The 22,250-nt window shown below is 35.7% G+C and overlaps 1 protein-coding gene and 1 pseudogene across 2 annotated transcripts in view; one reads left to right on the plus strand and one right to left on the minus strand.

Moving 5' to 3' along the window:
- Nucleotides 1–13,269, minus strand: part of LOC308494465 (large ribosomal subunit protein eL32-like) — a 39,563-nt pseudogene extending 26,294 nt beyond the window's left edge. The window contains exon 1 of the transcript in view: nt 12,983–13,269. The product of the transcript in view is annotated as a large ribosomal subunit protein eL32-like (transcript). The remainder of the gene's footprint in view (nt 1–12,982) is intronic.
- LOC308494923 (uncharacterized protein) overlaps nt 1–22,250 on the plus strand; it is a 102,564-nt gene that overhangs the window by 51,690 nt on the left and 28,624 nt on the right. The gene's annotated exons all lie outside the window — the stretch shown is intronic.

Consider the following 22,250-nt stretch of genomic DNA (forward strand, 5'->3'; position numbering starts at 1 on the left):
TCAGGGAAATCTCCATCTGTAAGGGTGTCTCCCTCCCTGTACCAGGCCTCCCTTCACTATCAATAGAGACAGCAAGGACTTAAATTTACATTAACAACCTGACTCTTGTCTACTATGTGCTTTGCCCGGTCACCTCCCATAATTGACACCTCCACCACCAACATCTTCTTTTGTCTTTAGCTGAAGGTGTTAGTTAAGGTGAAGTTTCTGCCATTTTGGCAAGTCACACAGTTTTCCTGGGTCTCTCCTATGTATACAGGACATATACCTGTTATCGAACTTTAATTTGTTTTTCTCCTGCTAATTTGTCTCATTGAAACAAGGGTCCTCACGATTTTGATTTGATTTCTGACTATCGCTTTAGAAATCATTCCCCCCCACCCTCTAAAACTCTAATAGCCCTGGCCTTTCCCCCTGATAATCGTTAACCCTTGTGGTGCAGAAGACAATAGCCAGGACCTGACCTCTGACAGTCTAAAGATAACATCTGGATCTAAGTTTTGTTTAGCACCTGAGCCCTAAGGTGGACCCATCCCTTGGCTACTTTTCCCTGAAACCAGACAGGGACACCAGAGCAAACCTCAGAGCTGTCCTCAAAACCTGAAGAAATGATTTGTTCCCCTTACCTCACCTCCAACCAATTAGCTCTCTACACGACTCCCCTAACCCACGGTGTCTTGTGATTTTGTCCTATGTAATCTGGAATCTATATGCCACCGGGGAGACATGTCTGTCAGAGCACTAGCTTACCTGTTCTCTGGATTGGCACTGATCCTGTAATAAATTACTTCTCCCTCCACAGCAAACGCCTGTTCCTGCATTTATTTGGGCAAGTGCACAAAGGTAAAATAGACTCAAATATTGGGGTTTGATAACATCATGTCAATTTGATTATTAGACCAGCCAGGAAAACCTTGATGGGTAAAGGAAACGTTTTGCTCCCTGACATTACAATGATGATTAGCATAAAATTGGTTAAAACAATAAGTACATTTTATATATTTATAATTATTACAAAGTAAAGTTTTGTGAAATCTGTACTTCCTCTTAAAATAAAATGATAGTAATTATCCTCATTATTTAATCTCTGCCAGCTAACATTTTATTTTTTATTAATGTGTGGAAGAAAATATTAAATATTTTACAAGATGAAATGAGAATTGGATTTATAAAGGAGATGAATATTTCAGAATATGATTTGATAAAATAAGTTTTACCTTCATTATCAAAAGCCTGTACTAAATTTGAATGAAATCAGATAATTCTATTATTTTTGAGTTTTATCCAGTGTATCTGGAAAATGTTCCATATGAACTTTTCAGTTCCATATAACAGTATTAAGAGCATTACCTAGTACTACTTTGGCTATTGGAGGTAATTTTCTTTCTGGCTAATGACTCCCCCTTAGGGATGAACATTGAGAAAAGCTGAAAAGAGTTGCCTATATTTCTACATATGTGGAAAACATCATTTCAAGCATTCAGTATGTCTTACAGAAGCAGGAGGGCAACTGAGTCCAGGGCTCGTGCACCGCTCAACTAATAGACCGACATATGAGTTGAGCCATAGGACAAGCATTAATTATCAGAGCACCGGTGGTCTGAGAAGGCAGCGGGTTCACACCTCAAAAACTGCCTTAACAGTCTCAGACTGGCTGGGGGTATTTAAGGGAAAATCTGGGTGTTCCTCTAAAGGCTATGTAATGGTTCTAAGGGGTCGGCATGGAGCCTTCCCTTTGGCAGCATGATTCTCTGGTGGCTTCAGCAACCCAGGAGCAATGATGGGAATAGCCTGGAAAGTAATGCTAGACCATTGAGATTGTGATCGATAAGCCTCAGGGTATTAATCATAAGTTTCAGGGTAATTTTCTAAAACAGGGAACTGGGTGGGACAGGTGACATTCCGAGCTCAAGCCACAGGGGGGTGATCCTTAAACTATAGGTCAAGGAAAGCTGAGGCCTGGACTTTGCAAGGCCTCTGTTACTGGGGATCCCAACTGGGCCCTGTTTCAATATACCGTGTTTCCCCAAATATAAGACCTTCCGGGAAAATAAGCCCTAGCATGATTTTTCAGGATGACATCCCCTGAACATAAGCCCTAATGCGTGTTTTGGAGCAAAAATTAATATAAGACCCGGTCTTATATTGGGGGAAACACGGTAGTTGTCTTACACTATAAGTGTACATGGCAGAAGGGACAAGGGAGTTCTCTGGGAACTTTTATGAGGTCACTAATCCCATTCGTGAAGGCTCTGGTCTTATGACCTAATTACCTCCCAAAGGCCCCACTTCCAAACACCATCACACTGGGGATTAGGTTTCCACATTTGAATTTTGGGGGATACATTTAGTCTGTAGCTGCTTTATTACTAAAACTTTCTTTACTTTTCTCTCATGAGACTCCCCTTCAAAGGAGATGTGTTCCTTAACGATAGTCTGATGGAGGAGAGAAAGGCATTAAATAAATATCGTCATTACTCCTACCATCATACTGTACCACATAACTGAATTCAGAACATTTCATCACAGGGCAAAATACCAAATTTCTAACAGATGGCTCATAACTGAAATGTGTTGAAAACAGGAAAATACAGGGAGCTTAATCGGTTTATACTTCCTTGATTCAAGTTTAAAGTAGGCTTTCCCTTTGTTGGTGCCCTGGAGATTTTCACACCCTGAGGTAATGCTCCATTGTAGGACTAGGATGGGTGAGAATTGCAAAGAAGACTCAATATGTAATTCTTATGTAAAGAGAGAGGAATTCTATGAACTCGTACCTTTCACAGTCAAATCAATTTCAGAGAAGTGTATATATGGAAGGGTATTATTAGGGAATTTATGCCTTTAAAATGATCTATTCATAATTCTCTACCTCCAGAAAAGTTTTGGCTAACCTCCACGAATGAATGATCTCCAGATAGAAGGCTATTTGTCCAAGGCATTTAGTGTGAGCTTCAGAGCAGAGAAATACAGAAAGCAGAAATTTGCCTGTTGGCAGTGTTTTCTCATTTTTTTCTTATGGTAGTTGTCACCTGGGGTTCCCGCTAGACTTTGCAAATCTGCACTTCCCTGGAGATTTTGATTCAATAGGTCTGTAGTGGTACCCTGCATCTGTAGTTTTAACAAGTGCTCAGGTGACATTTGCAGCATCTAAAAGTAGATACATTTTGAGAAAATGCCTCAAGGATGTCGGTTTCAAATCTGGCTTCTTGGTTATTGATTTAGGGGAGCTAAAAAACTAAAACAACAGCAAAATAGGTTCCAGGCTTATTTCAACTATATCCGAATTTCTAGGGGGTAGAGCATAGACAGAATTTTTTATTAATTAAGACTTGACTTTTTGGAGCAGTTTTAGATTCACAGAAAAATTGAGGAAAACAAACAGATTTTCCATATACTTCCTTCCTCCTCCACACATACATAAGCTCCTCCATTATCAACATCCCTCATGAGAGTGGTACGTTTTTCACAATTGATGAACCTGTATTAACACATCATAATCATCCAGAGTCCATTGTTTACCTTAGGGTTCACTCTTGGTCTTGTACATCCTATGGGTTTGGAGAAATATATAATGACAAGTATCTATCATTATTGTATTGTTAACCTAAAAAGAAAAGGCCAAAGCGAGAGGCAACAAGCCGTTATTTGAGATCAAAAGAAAACGAAACAAAACAAAAGCTGTTCTGGAAACACTGTCTCTGGCAGAAAACATAATAGTGTTCCAATTAGGAGGTGAAGTCAAGGGGTATTTATGAGAAAGGGAAAGGAAATAATTACATGAATTGAAGGAACAAATTTCTGTGGGTGCAGATAAGCTAAGGAAGGAATTTCTATAGATGCAGATAAGCTAATATTGTGACACTAATTATAAAGAATGTCTTTAATTTTCAGTCTTGCTGGTCATAAATACCTGCTTCCCTGTTAGTTTTGCAGTCATTTGGTTTACAATTTTGCTTTAGGTCTAGTCCAAAGGTTATTTTGCCCTAACGTTTTTACATTCCAAAGGTTTGAGGAGTAAGGCCTGCAAGGCAGTTCCTCTGGGATGGCAGCTCCAACTCCATTTTGAAGTGGCTCCATTTATATATTTTTTTTATATCATAGTACAGAGGATTTTCACTGCCCTAAAAGTCCTCTGTACTCTACCTATTCATTCCTCCACCCCTCCTCAACCCCTGGCTCATCTTTTTAGGGTCTTCACAGTTTTGTTTTTTCCAGAATGTCATATAATTTGAATCATATAGTACTTAGCCTTTTCAAATTGACTTATTTCATTTAGTAATGTGCATTTAAGTTTCCTCTATGTCTTTTTATAGCTTGACAGCTCATTTCTTTTTTGAGCTGAATAATATTCCATTGTCTCAATATACCACAGTTTGTTATTCATTTACCTGCTGAAGGACATCTTAGTTGCTTTCAAGTTTTGGCATTTATGAATCAGGTTGCTATAAACCTCAGTGTGCAAGTTTTTTGTGTGGACCTAAGTTTTCAGATCCTTTGGGTAAATACCAAGTAGTGTGATTGCTGGATCATATGGTAAGAGCATGTTTAGTTTTGTAAGAAAGTGCCAAACTGTCTCCCAAAGTGGCTGAACCATTTTGCATTCTCACCAGAAATGAGTGAGAGTTCCTGGTGCCTCCCATTTGGTGTTGTCAGTGTTCAGATTTTGGCCATTCTAATAGCTGTGTAGTGGTATCTCACTGTTATTTTAATTTGCATTTTCCTGATGACATATCATGTGGTGCACCTTTTCATATGCTTGTTTGCCATCTGTAGAGACATCACTTTTTAAAGTTCCTCAGATGTTTCAGTGCAAAATTTGGAATGCAGGAGGGTAGCAAAGTACTTCATAATGGCCAAATCTGGCCCACTGCCTGGTTTTGTAAATGTAGTTTTATTGGAACATAGCCACACCAATTTGTTTATATATTGTCTATGGCTGTTTTTATGCTGCAATGGCATGGTTGAGTAGTTGTGACAGAGACCATATGGCATGTGAGGGAAAGCAGAATTTGCTACCCCAAAATATGCCTTTTGGGATATTGATTATTTTAAACTGGTTATTTTTAAGAAACAAGACTCGGGAAGAACCATTGACCTCCCCCTTAACTGCCTAAAAAATATCTAGATAGCAGGTCTGCTATAGGAAGGAAGATATTATCATAGATAACTATACTTTAATATGGACTAGTGTGTGATACACAAGGAGGAACCTAGGGATGCCCTAGATTCAAAATCCTCTCTGCGCTCCAGTGTTAAAGATAGCCCAGCAAACATCTATTTACCAAACATTTGCTTTTCTATCTCCCTGTGAATTGCCTTCCTGCCCTTTGAAGTCCCAAACCACCACCCTCACCCGCACCCCCTTCAGCTCAAGATGGCCTATAAGCCTTAACTGCCTGATCTGTACAGCAGTCTTATAGTATTATGGAACCACCCTATGTACATATGTACGTAATAAAATTTGGTCCCTTTTCTCCTGTTACTCTGTCTCATGTTAATTTGATTATTAGTCCAGCCAGAAGAACTAAGAAATGTAGAAGAAAAATTAATTCTCCCCTGCCATGCATGCAAAGCCTGAAATATTTACTATCTGACCCTTTATAGAAAATGTTTGCTTACCACTGCCTCAGATTTAGAGCAAGCATCATGGCCTTTTAAGGTTACTTTAGAAAGACCTGGGATAATTGAGAACTTGTACCTCAACTCTGAGAAACATGACTTACAGCATCAGGTTCTCCCTTAATATTGTACTTCCTTAACAAGTGGATCATTTTGCAGGAAAGGGCTCCTAGTGAGGTCTGATGGAAACAAACAGAACAAGATCTGAGGTAACTCCAGACTTCTACAGCACAGACAAATAATTATTTATGAAATGTGTGTTTGGAATTGCAATTTATTTATGGCAAACTAGTATATAAAAAGAATTCCTGTCCAGAGGAGAGGATGTTGGTTAACCACTAATATTTGGAATTAATCCATAGTCAAGTTTCCAATAGTAATGTAAATTTTGCAGAGAACGTGCAGAGTCTATATGAATAAACTCTAACCTCTGCTGAAGTATACAATGGAGCTCTTGTATACATGTAAACTGTTTTCTTATATGGGAAGATTCAGTATTGCTTATCAATTTTTCCTATACTAATTTATAATTTCAACACAATTCAAAATAAGTTTACCTTTATCAATGAAAAATAATCGAAAAAAGTTATAGAAAAATGAAGACAGAAGAATTTCTAGGAGAAAATTACAAAGCTGGAAATCAAGGGGAATTCCTCTCCACATATTCAATTATTTGTAATGTATAAAATGAAATGTGTTATTGGCTCAGGAATAAACAAATCATTGGAATATACTAATATATGAAGAATTAGCTTTTAATATCAATTGGGGAAAACAATAGATTTCTTTCATTGTCTCTCAAATATGATGAAAAGTGTTCACTAATCATGAGAAAAATTATTTTAAAAGCTAAATGTTATAATGTTACATTTCCTGGATGATGTGTGACCACATTAGGGAAGATAAACAAGGGCCTGGAAATCAATAGAGAGCACTTGTCTGTGACATGATCAGTCTCAGACTGTCTAATAAATAACGTTAGGAAAATTTGTTTGGTATATATAGAAAAATAACGACCCCTGCTTTATCAAATATAAAAAGATGAATTCCAGATGGTTTAGAAAACTACATTAGAAAGATAATATTATAAAGTTAATATAGAACAATTTAGAAGAATGTATTGTCAACTAAGTTTGAGAAAGAACTTCTCATCACTTCTCGGCCTTTTGGCTAAGATCAAGTGGAGAAAGAACTTCTTAAATAAGGCTCAAAAAGTATCAGTCATGAGGCCCAGAAAAGGATTGATTCGATTATGTCAAAAAACAATAGTCCTCCCTTATCTACAGTTTCACTTTCTGTGGTTTCAGTTACACGTGGTCATCAACAGCAGTCTGAAAATATGAAATGGAAAATTCCAGAAATACAGAATTCATAAGTTTTAAATCACACTCTGTCTGAGTAGTGTGATGAAATCACCTGCCATCCAGTTCTATCCTGCCTGGGATGTAAATCATCCCTTTGCCCAGCGTGTTCACACTGTAGACACTCCCTGCCCATCAGTTATTTTGTAGCTGTCTCAGTCATCAGATTGGCCATTGTGGTATCACAGTGCTTGTGTTCAAGTCACCCTTATTTTACTTATTAATTCCACGTTCCCATAACTTTTATTACAGTATATTGTTATGATTGTTCTGTTTTATTATTCGTTATTCTTCTTGCTCTCTTACTGTACCTAATTTTTAAAGTAAACTTTATCATAGGTAGATATGTATAGGAAAAACCATAGTATAATAGGGCTCGGTACTATTCACAAATTCAGGCATCCATTGGGTGGACTTGGAATGTATCCCCCACAAATTTATTTTGTGGAATGTACCCCCCACAAATTAGGCTTCGGTAAAGCTTTCTGAGTTTTTTAATCAATGAGGGATACCCAGAATAAATCTAACCAATGGACCAAAGATGAGAAAAAGATATTTGTAACATCTGAAATGAATAAAAACATAAGCAGAGGCTATAAATGGACAATTCAGCAAAGAGGATACCCAACAGGTGAATGAATATATAAAAATTTAATCAAACTCATCTGTAATAAAAAAATGAAATTACAATAACAAGAAGATACCACTTTACATTGGCAAATAAAAAATTGTGCATTGCAAGTATTGGTGCAGATGTGGGAAATAGAAACCCTGGGTCCTGCTGTTGGGTACGTTAACTATTGCCAATCTGTATATAGACTTGACAGCACTTAGTCAAATTAAAGTTGAATGTACTCTAGACTGTAGCGATACCACTGAGCATATACCTGAAAACCATTCAAGGGTTCTGAAAATTTTAATGAATAAACAAATTGTGCAATATTCATAAAATGGAACAATGTTCTGATACAAGTTGTCTCAGCTTCCTAGGGTTTCTGTAACAACGTACCACAACTTGTGTGGCTTTAGAAAGCAGAAATTTATTGTCTCACAGTTCTGGAAGCTAGAAGTCTGAAATCAAGGTGTCAGCAGGGCCACGCACCCTCTGAAACCTGTAGGGGAGACTCCTTCCTTGCCTCTTCCCAGCTTCTGGTGGTTTCCAGGCAATCTGTGGTGTTCCTTGGCTTGGAGATGCGTTACTCTAACCATCCGTCATCACTTGGCATTCTTTCTGTGTGTATCTTCACATAGTCTTCTCCCTATGAATGTCTGTATCTGTGTCCAAGCTCTCCCTTTTTATAAGGACACCAGTCATAGTGGACTCAGCCCCACCTTGCAGCTGCAACACTTCAGTCCCTGCTTCTATCATCACGTGACATATTCCTCTTGCATGTCAGTATCTCTGTGTCTCTTCTTATAAGGACGCTAATCATAGTGGAATAAGGGTCCACCTTACTCCAGTAAGACCTCATCTTAACTTAAATAATTATATCTGTACTGACCCCATTTCCAAATAAAGTCACATTCTGAGATACTGGATGTTCGGACAGCAACATATCTTCATGGTGGACAAAATTTCACCCGTAATAGTGAATCTTGAAACAATTTCGAAGATAATAGAGGTTCAGTTCCAGACTACTGCAATAAAGAGACTATCACAAGAAAGCAAGTCACCCACATTTTTTGGTTTCTCAGTGAATATAAACATTGCTTTTACACTACAATGTAGTCTATTCAGTGTGCAATAACGTTATGTCCAGAAAACAATGTATATGCCTGAATTTAAAAATGCTTGATTGCTAAAATAGTTTTAGCAATCTCAGCCTTCAGGGAGTTGTGATCTTCTTGCTGATGGAAGGTCTTGCCGTAGTAACATCAAAGATCACTGATCACAGATCACCACAACAAATGTAATAATAATGAAAAAGTTTGAAATATCACAAGAATTACCAAAATGTGACACAGAGACACAAAGTGAGCAAATGCTGTTAGAAAAATGGTGCCAATAGACTTGCTCAATGCAGGGTTGCCTCGAACCTTTAATTTGTAAAAAAACCTGCAATATCTGTGAAGCACAAAAAAGCAAAATGCGATAAAATGAGGTATGTCTGTATTCTGAGTGAAAGAAGGCTGACAAGAAAAAGTTTGTACTGCTTGATCCTATTTAAATAAGACTTCAAGAAATTCAAACGAATGAATACTAGCATAAAAGGGTTGCCTACAGGTGAAATAGGGGATAGTGTTGCAGTTTAAAAGGAGAGATTATAAAGGGCCGTGAGGAAAATTTGGGGGGACGATGTATGTGTTTATTATCTTGATGGTTGCATGGATATATACCTTTGTGAAAATTTATGAAACTATGCACATTAAATATGTGTGGTTTATTCAATGACAATTATGTCCTAATATTTATGTTAAAAATAGGTGTAAGTTTTCATATTCCTAAAAAAGTATTAAGTATTATGCATTTCAGGATTCTATATTTTATGTAGGCTTTGACACTGATATACAAAAAAAAGGCATAACGATGTCTTAACTCACAATTTATCTTTACTTTTTGACCCATGTAGACACACTTGCTATTGGAAGGAAGCTTATGTATTATTTCATCAATAACTCTAGCATGCCATGCTTTTTTTCCAGTCACGTGATGGTCTAACTATATATGCCTGGGCCTAAGTTACCCCTAACCTATGTCCCCAGAAAAGGTTTAAACCGATTCTGCTCTCATTAAATTTAAATGAAATCCAAGCACTTTAATTGTTTTTGCCTCTCAGAGAATGGAACAGATATTATTGTGTGAATATTAATGGTGGTCCTGGTCTAGAAATTAATTCTTTTTGCACACTTCATTGCACATGTGCATATTCCATCACAGCATTAATGCAACAGTGAGGTAACAGGCTATCTATCATGCAAACTGTTTAACTATGGTGGCAGACAAGGGATCCATTTATATCACAAATCCAGAGAACATTAAATCCTATTGTTTTAACACAGTGTGTTATTTGGCAATAAGTTTGTCCTATACCTCCCTTTAACTACCCTTAGTTACTCTGGAGTAAAGGGGAAAAGGGAATTTCTCCAAACCTCTCCCCATGCTTTTTCTATCCTCTTTCTTTCCCTATTTTCCTCTGATTATTATTTTGCCCCACCTCATACTATTTTCTCTCCTATTCTATTGAAACTCCTTCCTCATTAAAAAAAACTTATTTATTATTTCCCTAGATCTGGTAAAACAACAAGAAAATGAAGTATCAAGAAAATGTTTGGTTTTGTATTCTTTTTTAAAAAAATTATATGACAATGTGGTCTAAAATGGTTAAACTGACATCTTTTAAAAATGCTTATCATTATTCCCCTTTCCACCATCCAGATATAATTGTTTATTCTTATTTCAGCTTTGAGAGTTTATGGTTACCCAGGTATTTGTTATAGACGAACTTTGTAAATGGTAAGTTTAAAGAAAGGAATTGAGAATAAAAATTTTAGATTGCATCTAATTAATACCATTTATTTAATAACCTGTTTTGCAAATAAAAAGACCTTAATGATAGGTTAGGGCTTAATAATTTATATGAAAAAATGATCATTTTCGGATGTCTAAAATATCTAGGAATTTATAAAATATTTTAAATATGCAGAAGAATTGGAAAAACTATTAATTCAGCCATATGCTTTTTTAACTTTTTATTTGGTAAGACAGTTTAACCTCTTATTTATCTTGTACCAAAACTAAAATAAAATATAAAAAAATTTCAACAATTCAAAAATATAATTTCTACTGGGTTTATAGTTATCTTTGCAAAGTATAGTATATCTTGTAATATCTCTCATATTTAAAATATCTTACAGGAAATGGCCGGATGGCTCAGTTTGTTAGAGCATGAGCTCTCGACAATAAGGTTGTTGGTTCAATTCGTACATGGGATGGTGGGCTGCGCCTCCTGCAACTAAAGATTGAAAATGGCGACTGTACTTGGAGCTAAGCTGTGCCCTCCACAACTAGACTGAAGTACAACAACTTGACTTGGAGCTGATGGGCCCTGGAAAAACACACTGTTCCTCAGCATTCCCCAATTTAAAAAAAAATAAATAAATACTTTACATAAATAATCCAATTTTCACTTTTTAGAATTCCTTGAATAGAATTTTTTTTAAGTAATTGATTTTTTAAATTCAGCATTAAGTAGTGGCTGATTCAACTTTGTATGTGGCATGTGATATTTTACTTCAGGTGTCTCCCAGCATTTTTTTCTTTTCCTGGGGCATCAAAGAGCAGTTATTGATCTATTTTCCACATTTCTTTCTACGTAGTTATATTTCATGCATGATGATTCCTTCTTTACTAATCTTGCCTCCCTCTGCTGCTGTTTATTATTTGCTGCCAATTTATTTGGTGGGCATTTAACCCTCATAAAAACATTTTTAGTATACATCTACTATAGAGACATATTGTGGTTAAAAGGGTGAAAGATCAATGTATAAATGAGTAAATGTTATTTTGTCTGAGAATACTTGTTCTAGTGTCCTGCTTCATATGCCCGGCAGATTTATTCACGTCCTCCACTGAATTCTGTTCCTATTATGGGTACGTCTTTCATTTTTAAATTTAGTTTTATATGTATATCTCTCATGTAGATAACGAGCTTCTGATGGACTAACTCTGGATTTTACCAATATTTATATGCCTGGCATGTAGGAGAGCTTTAATAAATGTGTACTGAATTAATGTAAAATACCCCATGGTCTCCCTTTGTAAATATCCATTAAATGACACATTTTTATTTTTTATGGGGTGTTATAAATAGATTATTTTAAAATGCATATATTTCTTCTCTTTTCATGGAATTTTAGTCAGGAGTTGGGAGACGCATGTGCTCTGACAGTGGACATATTTTTACAAAATATATTAACAAAATGAGAATCTTGAAAATAAGATTGTTTTCTTCTGGATTTTTATTTAAAATGTATGGAAAGGAAATAGGAATATGTTTATAGGGAAAATATAAGGAAATATGACAAATCATTTTTTAGTCTACTTTTAATTGTTACTAATTTGGATATGTCATCTCAGAGAAGGAAATATGTTGTATATATGTTTGCAGATGCAGAATTCATTTATAATACAAGTAATGTAATGAAAGTAATGTATGTTTGTGTATATACATATATATGTGTGCGTATATATATACTTGCTATATATATGTATACAGTTACATATATACATTTGTACCTATGCATGTAAATCTTGCAATTTATAATTTTCCAGTGACTCAATGAATTACAGAAGCTGATTATACAGTGTTGACAAGTATAGTGTGATTTTGAATTGCACACTCCCTGTTTTCTTGCCATGTGCTTGAATAAAGAATATGAATATAACCATATAGACATACATTATTTTTATCTACTCGGAGACAAAAAGTATGATGTTATCATTTTACATGAACGTATATCATATATTTTTCCATAATCTCTTTTTCCATACTAACTTCCTTCTCACCCCTTGCAGTTTAAATGAAGGAAAGAGTCGCATTAGACCTTTAGATTTTTTTTGGAAGACTTATGTTCATTCTTTTGTTTTTTCTTTCTTTTTAATACTTATGATTTTTAAGTCTGAGAAACCAGATCATGCTTGTATATGGGAAATTGATTTGAAATGCCTGTAGTGGTTGGATGTAAAACACATCAGTTTTGTAGCAAATGGAGGAAAAAAACTGAATGATTTCCAAGTCAGCCTGGAGCACACTGCCACCTAACAGCTGCGCCAAAAGAATCATCGATATTACGATCAATTATTCTGTTGTTAAGTGATTAAATTGTCATATTAATTCAGGGCAACCTCTAATGTCACCTTTTGTTTGCTGTTTATACGAAGAAAGGGAACTGACATTTAATTCATCTAATATGAAACATCTGTGCATTAGAAACGTTGCTTGGAAAGACCTGTAAACTAGTTGATGAAACATCACCATGGAAATAAATAGTTCTGCTACATGGAAGGCCTTTGACCCTTTGTGATGCTCCCATCTTCACTTGACCGCTGCCCGGCCTCTCCTACTGGGAGCTTGGTGGGGATCCCGTGACCGTGATTGGTGGCCGTTCTCCCTTTGTCCTTGGCACAGAAAACTAAAGGAAGACAGGTAGGACTTACGATCTGAACCCTTAAGGTGCACTTTGGACTCAGGTAACAGTAGATCTGTTCGATGACGCGCTTTCCCCAGAGCTGTGCACTGGGCAGTGTCACTTGCACCTCGGGACCAGCTGTCTGGTTAGGCCACATTTGTCAATGACTTAATACATCCCTCAGTAACCCAGCGATCATGGTCTCACATTTGTGGACTTTGAAGGGGCATAGGGATTACTGGCACGCCCCGTCAACCTCTATGTCAACCTCTACGCAGACTAGTGAATTCTAGAAAGTCGTTACTATTGGAGAAGAGACTATAAAAATTAATAACCTGGGCATTGAAGGGCTGAACTGAGTATCAGGACATTACAAGAGTTCTGATGGGAATGGAGTAAATTTGAGTGCACGGATTTTCTATTGACTCATTACTACTGTGTTAAAACATTGATTTTGTTTGTTCGTTTGAAGGTTGATTTTGTTTTCAATTACTCCTAACTTGCATATTCAACTCACTGAAAACTTCAACTGCAGTATTTTGAAGTAGACTTTAGTTCCTTTACATCCTTTCTGTACCTTTGACAATGTAATCACATCAACAATACTGAGATGAACTACCTTGCTCCTGCAGGGGTTACATATAAGAATGTGATATTTCTTTTTTTTTTTTATTAAAGATTTTATTGGGGAAGGGGTACAAGACTTTATTGGGGAACAGTGTGTACTTCCAGGACTTCTTTCCAAGTCAAGTTGTTGTCCTTTCAATCTTAGTTGTGGAGGGCGCAGCTCAGTTCCAAGTCCAATTGCTGTTGTTAGTTGCAGGGGGCGCAGCCCGCCATCCCTTGTGGGACTCGAGGAGTTGAACTGGCAACCTTGTGGTTGAGAGCCCACTGGCCCATGTGGGAACCGAACCAGCAGCCTTCGGAGTTAGGAGCATGGAGCTCCAACTGCCTGAGCCACCAGGCTGGCCCAGAGATTTCTTATTGTGCACAGTCAAACCAAAACCTTCTTAAACAAATTCTTACAGGAACTTAAGAAGAACAAAGTTACCACCATAGTAGGAATGTGTGAAGCAACTTACTACACTACCATTTTGGAGAAAGAAGGTGTCCAGATTCTGGACTGGCTTTTTAGTGATGGTGGATCAGCAACCAGCCAGATTGTTGATAAGTGGCTAAAATTTGTACAACAGAAATTCCGTGAAGCTCCTGGTTCTTGTATTGCAGTTCACTGTGCCACAGGTCTTGGGAGAGCTCCAGTGCTGGTTGCTCTAGCATTAATTGAAGGTTTAATGAAACATGAAGATGCAATACTATTCATAAGACAAAAGTGTCGTGGGGTTTTTAACAGCAAGCAACTTTTGTATTTGTGAAAGCATAGTCCTACAATGTGTTTATGCTTCAGAAACACTAGATACAACTATTTCATTCAGTAGAAGGCATGATGCTATGCCCTTGGAAATGAAAACTGAAACAGAACCTTGTTTATTTTTTATATTAGTCATTTGCAGAGATGCGACAAATACTAAATTGAATGAAGCTCGCATAAGAACACTGAAAGGCAGGAGGCCACAGACTTGCCAGAATTTGCTTTATGTTTGATGTTATGTTGACACTTAATAAAAGAGCTTCAATATTCAAAACATGTTTTTTATTTACAGCAACTGTATCTTATCAATGTATAATAAATTTAGACTAACGATGTGCCCAAATACCCAGCACAAAACTTGTACACTTTTGGTCTCATATAGTCCCTTAGGTGGTTTATTCCTTCAGTTATTTCAAACATTGAAGGTAGAGCCATTCTGATTACTCACTCACTTTATGTTTATATCTTCTACATTCAAACTGATACTAAGTATGGTTTGTACAACCATTAATGTTGTTGGATTTTTGTACAAAGTCTTAGGTGATTTTTAACTTCTTTTTATAAATTTAATTTTTGTGCTGTTATAAAAACTTCCATTTTGAAAACTCACCCACGCACATTCAAAAGTCTGGTTGATAGTTCAATCTATTTACACAGAAGCACGTATTTTTGAAGTTTTCAGACAAAAAAGAGTTACAGTTAATTTGAAATTTACACTTCGAGGTGCATCTTGACAGAGAGAGCCTGAGGGGGAAAAATGGGGAAAGGCTGTTAATATTTCCAGTAAAATATTTCCAAGTTTCTTTTTTAATTTAGTAAGTATTTTTAAAAGGTTAAAATACTTTCTTTTGTAGCTACAAGTCATAATAAATATTCTGGAAATTCTGTTTTTGGATATTCTGGGAAAATGTTTCGTTCCATACATTTTAGAAATTATTTACCAACTATTAGTCATATTGGAAGTTAGTTAACATTTCTTGATTTTTTTTTTAAGTTTAAGGTATACAATGTATTGACATTTATATATTTGCAAAATGGTTACACCATAGTATTAGCTAATATGGGCATCCCGTCACATAATTACCATTTCTTTTTCATGGTGAGAACACGAAAGACTTTCTTAGCAATGTGAAAATATATGCTACAGCATTATTAGGTGTATTGTCCATTAGATCTTCAGAACTCGTTAATATTGTAGCTGGAAGCTTATCTACATATACGGTATTTTTTATGTTTATATAAAATCCGGCTAAGGCCATGTTATTAAGGATAGAGCTTTAATACCTTAAGAACTGTAGGTTTTGATAGATAACTTATCAAATATAAATGAAATAGCCTTGCTTTTGAGCTGGCCTGCACAATTCCCTAAGGATAGTTGTGATTGAACTAGGTCCTAGTTGGTATCTACGGGCTTCTAAATCCACAAGGACTTCTCTGGTGGGCAATTGTCATATTTGCTTCCTCAGTGAGAAATATGATTCACAATCCCCTTTGGCCTTAGAGGGAGATATTGCAATGGCAGGAAAAGACCCTAGATGTTCAGGTTCACTGTGGCCTGTCACTGGAATGCCAGTGAAGCTCTTAGCAACTGTCCCAGTCCACATGATTTCTGTCCTCAGCTGTCCCTCCCCAGTCTCAACAGAGGCCCCATTTTGTACTGGTTAAGAGTAAAGGTTGTAAATCTTCATCACCCCATTCACCAAATCTATGAAAGGGCACAATCAGAGAAGCTACTCAGGTTAATGCGAAGGTGAGTGATGGCACAAATCACTGAGCTCAATGCCTGGCATTACAAATTAATTGGTAGCTGCTTTTGTTACTATTTTTTTCTTAATTATCATTGTCCTAATGCTTCTCAGTGTGTTGCATTCCTTAGGATAGGCTGTCCCAGTTCTCAGAATTCCTGATAGCTGGCTGGCCAAGTGTATCTATTTCTTGTAATAGAGAAAAGAGTCATAATTAAACTAGTGTTACACATTTCTTGTTTCAAATAAACATCAAAATTCATAATAATTTTTTGTAAAGCAGCTTCAAATGATTTGCTACCAACATTAATAGGGCAATTAATGAAATACCTTTCAATGAATAAATACACGTGTTGTTTTTTTCTCATTTTACTAGTTCAAATATTGTGCATGTATACTGTCTAAACTGCAAGCAAAGAGAAAAGCCCTGGAACTCCAAAGGGGGATAGAATACTGTGATGGCCTTTACAAGGTAACAATCTTCTAAAGCATTAGTACAGCTTCATGAAACTGCAAATGCAGCGATAGGTGGATAGCTGTAAACATCCTCAGGAGCACAAATGTGAAACTCAGCCATCACTGCTTGTGGGAGAAAGAGTGGTGAGACAACACTTATAAAAAAAAGAACAAAAGCAAGAAGGGATGGTGTGGGAGATTGAATTATAGATCTCATTCCTCACTCCTCTTTAACAGAGAGATATTCTTTCACCCTATTGCCAGGGCCTAATGGTGGTTGAAGTGTATTTCCCTGCTTTTTGAATTTCTATGTGGCCATGTGTCTTACTTTGGCCAATGGAATCTTAGCTGATGTGATGTAAGCAAATACTTGAAATGTTGATCACAGGTTGGCTTTGCCCTCTTGACACTTATGCCATCTCCATGAGAAAAAAAAAAAATGCCCAGAGAGAAGTTTCCAGGTTCTCAGCCTCACATGGAAAGGTGTGGGCTTGGGTAGTAGATGGCCATCAGCTGTGAGTAGTTGGCCATCAGCTGTTATCGGTTAGCCATATATATAACTGCCGTGGCTACACTGGATTGGTTGGTTGGTTGGCAGAGAAGCAGACGGCAGGCTGTGGATCGTGTGGCTCCTGCTTCCTGTGTCTCCAACCCAGCCGCCAGCGAGAATATAGTGGTATGACTCCCCTATCTATGGCTCCGTGGGTGTTCCTTTTTGGCCTCACCATGTCCTGTGTTCTTGTGTGGGGAGAGGGCAGTTATCCCACTGCCCCTTAAGCTTGGGCTGTAAGAATGACACACATGGAGTAGACTTAAACTTGGCATTACCTGTAGCCAAGTCCAGTTGAAACATTAGGTACCAGCTAAGGTAAGCCTAGCTCAGCCAAACCATAAACCACTGAAAAATTGAAATGTTTTATGATGCAGCATTGTTGTGGCAATAGCTAATTAGTACAGGTTAGCCTTTCTGCAGCTGGGGAAAAAAAAGTGAAATAATAATTTGTGGACAGCCTGAAACTCCAGAATATATGATGAATTAATTATACTTCATTGTCACTGAAATGTAATGTATACAGGACTTAATATATGCTTTAATGCAAAGTTTGAATTTATTTGAATATATTTCAAATTGTTTCCTAAAGGGTGAGGATCATGTCCCAGTTTTAATTGTCTATCAACACTTCACACAGTGCCTGATACAGAGTAACTGCTCAAGCTTCACCGAAATAAATTAATTTAGGCACTCTAAAGCAATAACCTGTAATTGTTATCAACATAATTGAACACAATGCAATATAAAATCTCTGGATTAAAGAATTTCATGTTTTGTGATCCATATTATGGTCAATTGGTTATAATTTAGTTTTATTTTAATATTAGGACCAAACCTAAAGATAAGAGTTTGGCACCCTGTAGTGTCTAAAGACTGATTTATTACTTTTCTTACTTGAATTTAGAACCCATTGTTATATTTAATCTGCTACATATAATTTAACAGAACTAAACACACTAGTTTCTGGTGAAAATTTTTGTTTTTCAATTCTTCCCTTTCCTTTCTTTAACCTGAATCCAAAGTGGTACTGTTTCCAGCTAATATATTATGAGTGACAAAACTGAAAAATGCTAATGTGTCTTTCTTTCTGAAGGCAAATAAGCAATGTAAAGCAATCATAATTTCCAATTGATTCTGATGGTGGTAAACTGTAGACATATTCATACATGCTTTTTTTTTTTTTTTATCTGAGTTGACAGCAAGACTACAAATTGACACCAGCACAATGAAAAACTGGTCCAAAAGGTGGATCAGAAGAGTTTATTGTATGTAAATTCTTGCCATGATAGACCTAGCTGTCTTACTGAAAAAAAAAAAAAAGCCGTACTGTATTTTAACAACACAAACTATGAATAATTAATTTAAAATGTATGCATAGAATTTCAAATTTAATTCTGCTTTAAACATTATCCAGACATTATAATTGGACATTTTATACCGTCTAAGATTTTTTTTTTCTTTTAAGATTTCTTTAATTCAATTATTTTCTCTTTTCCTTAAATATCTTGGGTTTGTGTCAATAATAAAATTGTTGTTTTTTTTTGTGTGTGTGTGTGTGTGTGATATCCTAAACTCACGTATCCTAAATTAAGTGTCAACTTGTATCACCTATGCTATCCTCCCAAAATATTTCATTAAAAGTTATGTTGAGATCAAATTTCAGGGGTGGGTAATATGTCTTTCTGAACTATAAAAAACAACAAAGGAAGGGTATACATATAGACAAAATCATTGATTGATCACCTTGTCCAGGAATATATATATATATATTTAAGTATTTAAGAAAAAAAATATAGAGAGAGCTAAAAAAAAGTATACATATTTTAAGAAAGGAAAAAAACTATTCAAATTATAATGCTCAATATATACCGATAACAAAAGATGAATACAAGTCACATTTGACTTCTGCAATGACAAGAGGTGCTCAAAGTGGTTACCATCAGTGTCCAGACTCTTCTGATGACGGCAAACTATTGCTTGAACAACGTTGGCCAAAGTGTCCACTTGTATACATTTTTTTTGGCATCCCTAGTATATATGTGTATATATTTGGCTCAGTGTTTGTATTTGTGAGTTTGAGTTTGAGCTGGTGTTATGTAGGAAGTTGAAAACAAGTACTTTCAGACTATGTTTTATTGAAGTGTTTTCTCTTTTGGTAGCTCGATCAAAACTGTAGTAAGTTTGTTCCAATCAGAGGCTGTTTTGTAGGACACAAAGATATAACAATGATTTAATTATTGGAGCTTTGATGATAAATCTGCTTTTTGAAGAATTACAAGGATGTTTTAAGTGTTGAAAAACTTTATGATTCTCCCGTTTTCTCCGTGATATCTAACTTTCCAAAATACAATCAAAGTTATAGAACATACTCTTATTTAGATTTATAACAAAAATATTCTCAAATTAAAATACTTCCTTTTTCTTCTACAATAATTGTACTCATGTAACTATAAAAGCCTATCACATGAGAACTGCTATTACAAATATAAAAAGAAAGATGATGAATCCTGGAGTTATGCATTCTTTTTCTTATATGTTAGTATTTTAGAAAATAATTATATTGAATTAAAATGAAAATAAAATTTAATCTCTCCAATTTTATCTTCAGAAATTTGTATACTCTTCTGATTGAGTCATTAGCCATCACTTTATCTTGATACAACTTTATTATATTTAAGAGTATTTGCAAGCATCAGCAAGTTTGGAGTAGATAATTCTCTGTCTCTCTCTCTCACACACACACACACACACACACCTCATAGCATTTTTGCCAACATCATGGTGATCTATATTCAGTCTGATAGACAGTTTTATTCCAGTGCTTTTTATGTATATAATGTGCTATATCACAAAGACAAGTTCAATGTTTTGTTTTGTTTTTAAACTACACAAGGATTGCCTGTTTATAATACGTGAACTCTAGAGCTTGAAAATGGCTCACAGAAAGCATCACCTTGAGAAACATAAGCTTTTCTACTACTTCTTTGGCAAATTTAAACTCTGTGATGAAAGCCAGAAATTATCTTTCTTTATTAAGAGGTATAAAAGGCCTATTTGTTTCCATGGGGGTGCCTAGTAAATTGATCTTGGCTTTATTGAGTGCCAGAATATGAATATGTTAGACTTTCTCCATGTTGGTATATTATACAATTGAACTAAATATAGTTCTTCCTGAGGAAAAGTTAAATGCCATTTTTTTAGAGCTATCAATTTAGAGAAACTAACAAGTCTACTAGTAGTTTTTATAGTTTGCTTTATAGAAAACATGGTCACAATGATTAAATGAGCAAAGATAATGGTTGTATCATGCAATATTAATTGCCTTTTATTGCAACTACCAAATACTTAAAAGGAGAACATGTAATCACCATCAGTGTGAAACTAATGCTTTATTGTCTGAGTTTGGCATAAATTGAGATGAACCTGTCTAAAAAGGACAAGTCAGTCTACCTCTATATCTGTAGTGAATACTTTATTTGCTTTTTGGGTTAAATATCACAAAGCACTTACTAATCAAAGTGCTAATTAACATACACCTCTGAGAAGTCATCATATTAAATTCAAATGAATGAAGTTGATGCATATCCCTCCTTTTGGGCTCTCAGGTTATTTTAGGAATTATTTTTTTTCTAAAATTTTGTTGAAGTATAATTTACATATCAAACAACACACCCACTTAATGTGTACAATTCAAAGATTTTTAGTATATTCACAGAATTGTACACCATCACCACAATAAATTTTAGGACATTTTCATCACTGCAAAAAGAAAACCTGTACTCTATTTAGCTATATCACCCATTATTCCCTCCAGCCCTATGCAACCACCATTCTATTTCTATATATTTGCCTATTCTCGATCTTTCACATAATGGAATCGTATAGTATGTGATCTTTTATGACTGGCTTTTTTCAATTAGCCTAATGTTTTCAAGGTTTATCCATGTTGTAGCATGTATCAGTACTTCATTTCCTTTTTATAGCCAAATACTATTCCATTGTATGAATATACTACATTTTGTTTGACTATTCATTAGTTGACAAATAGTATTAGTAGTACTTAATTTGTGTCTATTATGAATAATGATGCTATGAACAATCATGTGAAATTTTTTGTGTAGACATGCGTTTTAATTTCCCTTGAATATAAACCTAGGAGTGAAATTGCTGTGTCAAGTGGTAACTCTATGTTTAACTTTTTGAGGAACTACCAGATTGTTTCCAAAGTGACTGCACCATTTTGCATTATCACTAGCAGTCAATGAGGGTTTCAGTTTCTCTACAGTCTCATCAATCCTTGCTATTATCTGACTTTTTGACTATAGTTTTCCTACTGGGTATGAAATATTTCATTAGTATTTTGACTTGCACTTTCTGAGGACTAATAAAATTGAGCATCTTCTCATGTGTTAATTGGCAATTTGTATATCTTCTTTGGAGAAATATCTATTCAGATTCTTTGCTCATTTTTTATTGGGTTATTTATTTATTATTGAGTCTCAAGATTAATTTTTAAAAAATTTACTTACACTTTATTTATTTTTTGCCTGAGAAATCTATTAAAGAGAAAAAACCACAGGTCCCAAATGGCTTCATTTGTGCTAAAGCCCATGGTAGATTTAATACCTGACCTAATTGCTGTTTAAACCTTTCCTAGAAATATCTTAATCAACCAGTCTGGAATTTTCTGGTAAAGTAGTCTGTCCTGGGAGCCCTCTCCATTTCCCCCTCCCCCACAACCCCTGAAAGAAAGATTAGGTAATCTGCATGATAGAAACTCTGGCTGTTCCCTTCCCCCCTAAAGGAAGATGTCCTGGTCTAAAAACAATCCTTTCTTTTCTTAGGTTAATAGCTTCCTTGCTCTACCCTTCTTCCTATAAAAACCTTGCATTTTGTACAACCTTTCAGAGTGCTTTTCTAGTTGCTAGATGAGATGCTGCCCAATTCATGAATTGCTTAATAAAGCCAATTATATTTTCAAATTTACTCAATTGAATTGTTTTTCTTTAACACAT

The sequence above is a fragment of the Rhinolophus hipposideros genome, assembly GCF_964194185.1.
Source record: "Rhinolophus hipposideros genome assembly, chromosome: X".
In the NCBI taxonomy this organism is placed as follows: Eukaryota; Metazoa; Chordata; class Mammalia; order Chiroptera; family Rhinolophidae; genus Rhinolophus; species Rhinolophus hipposideros.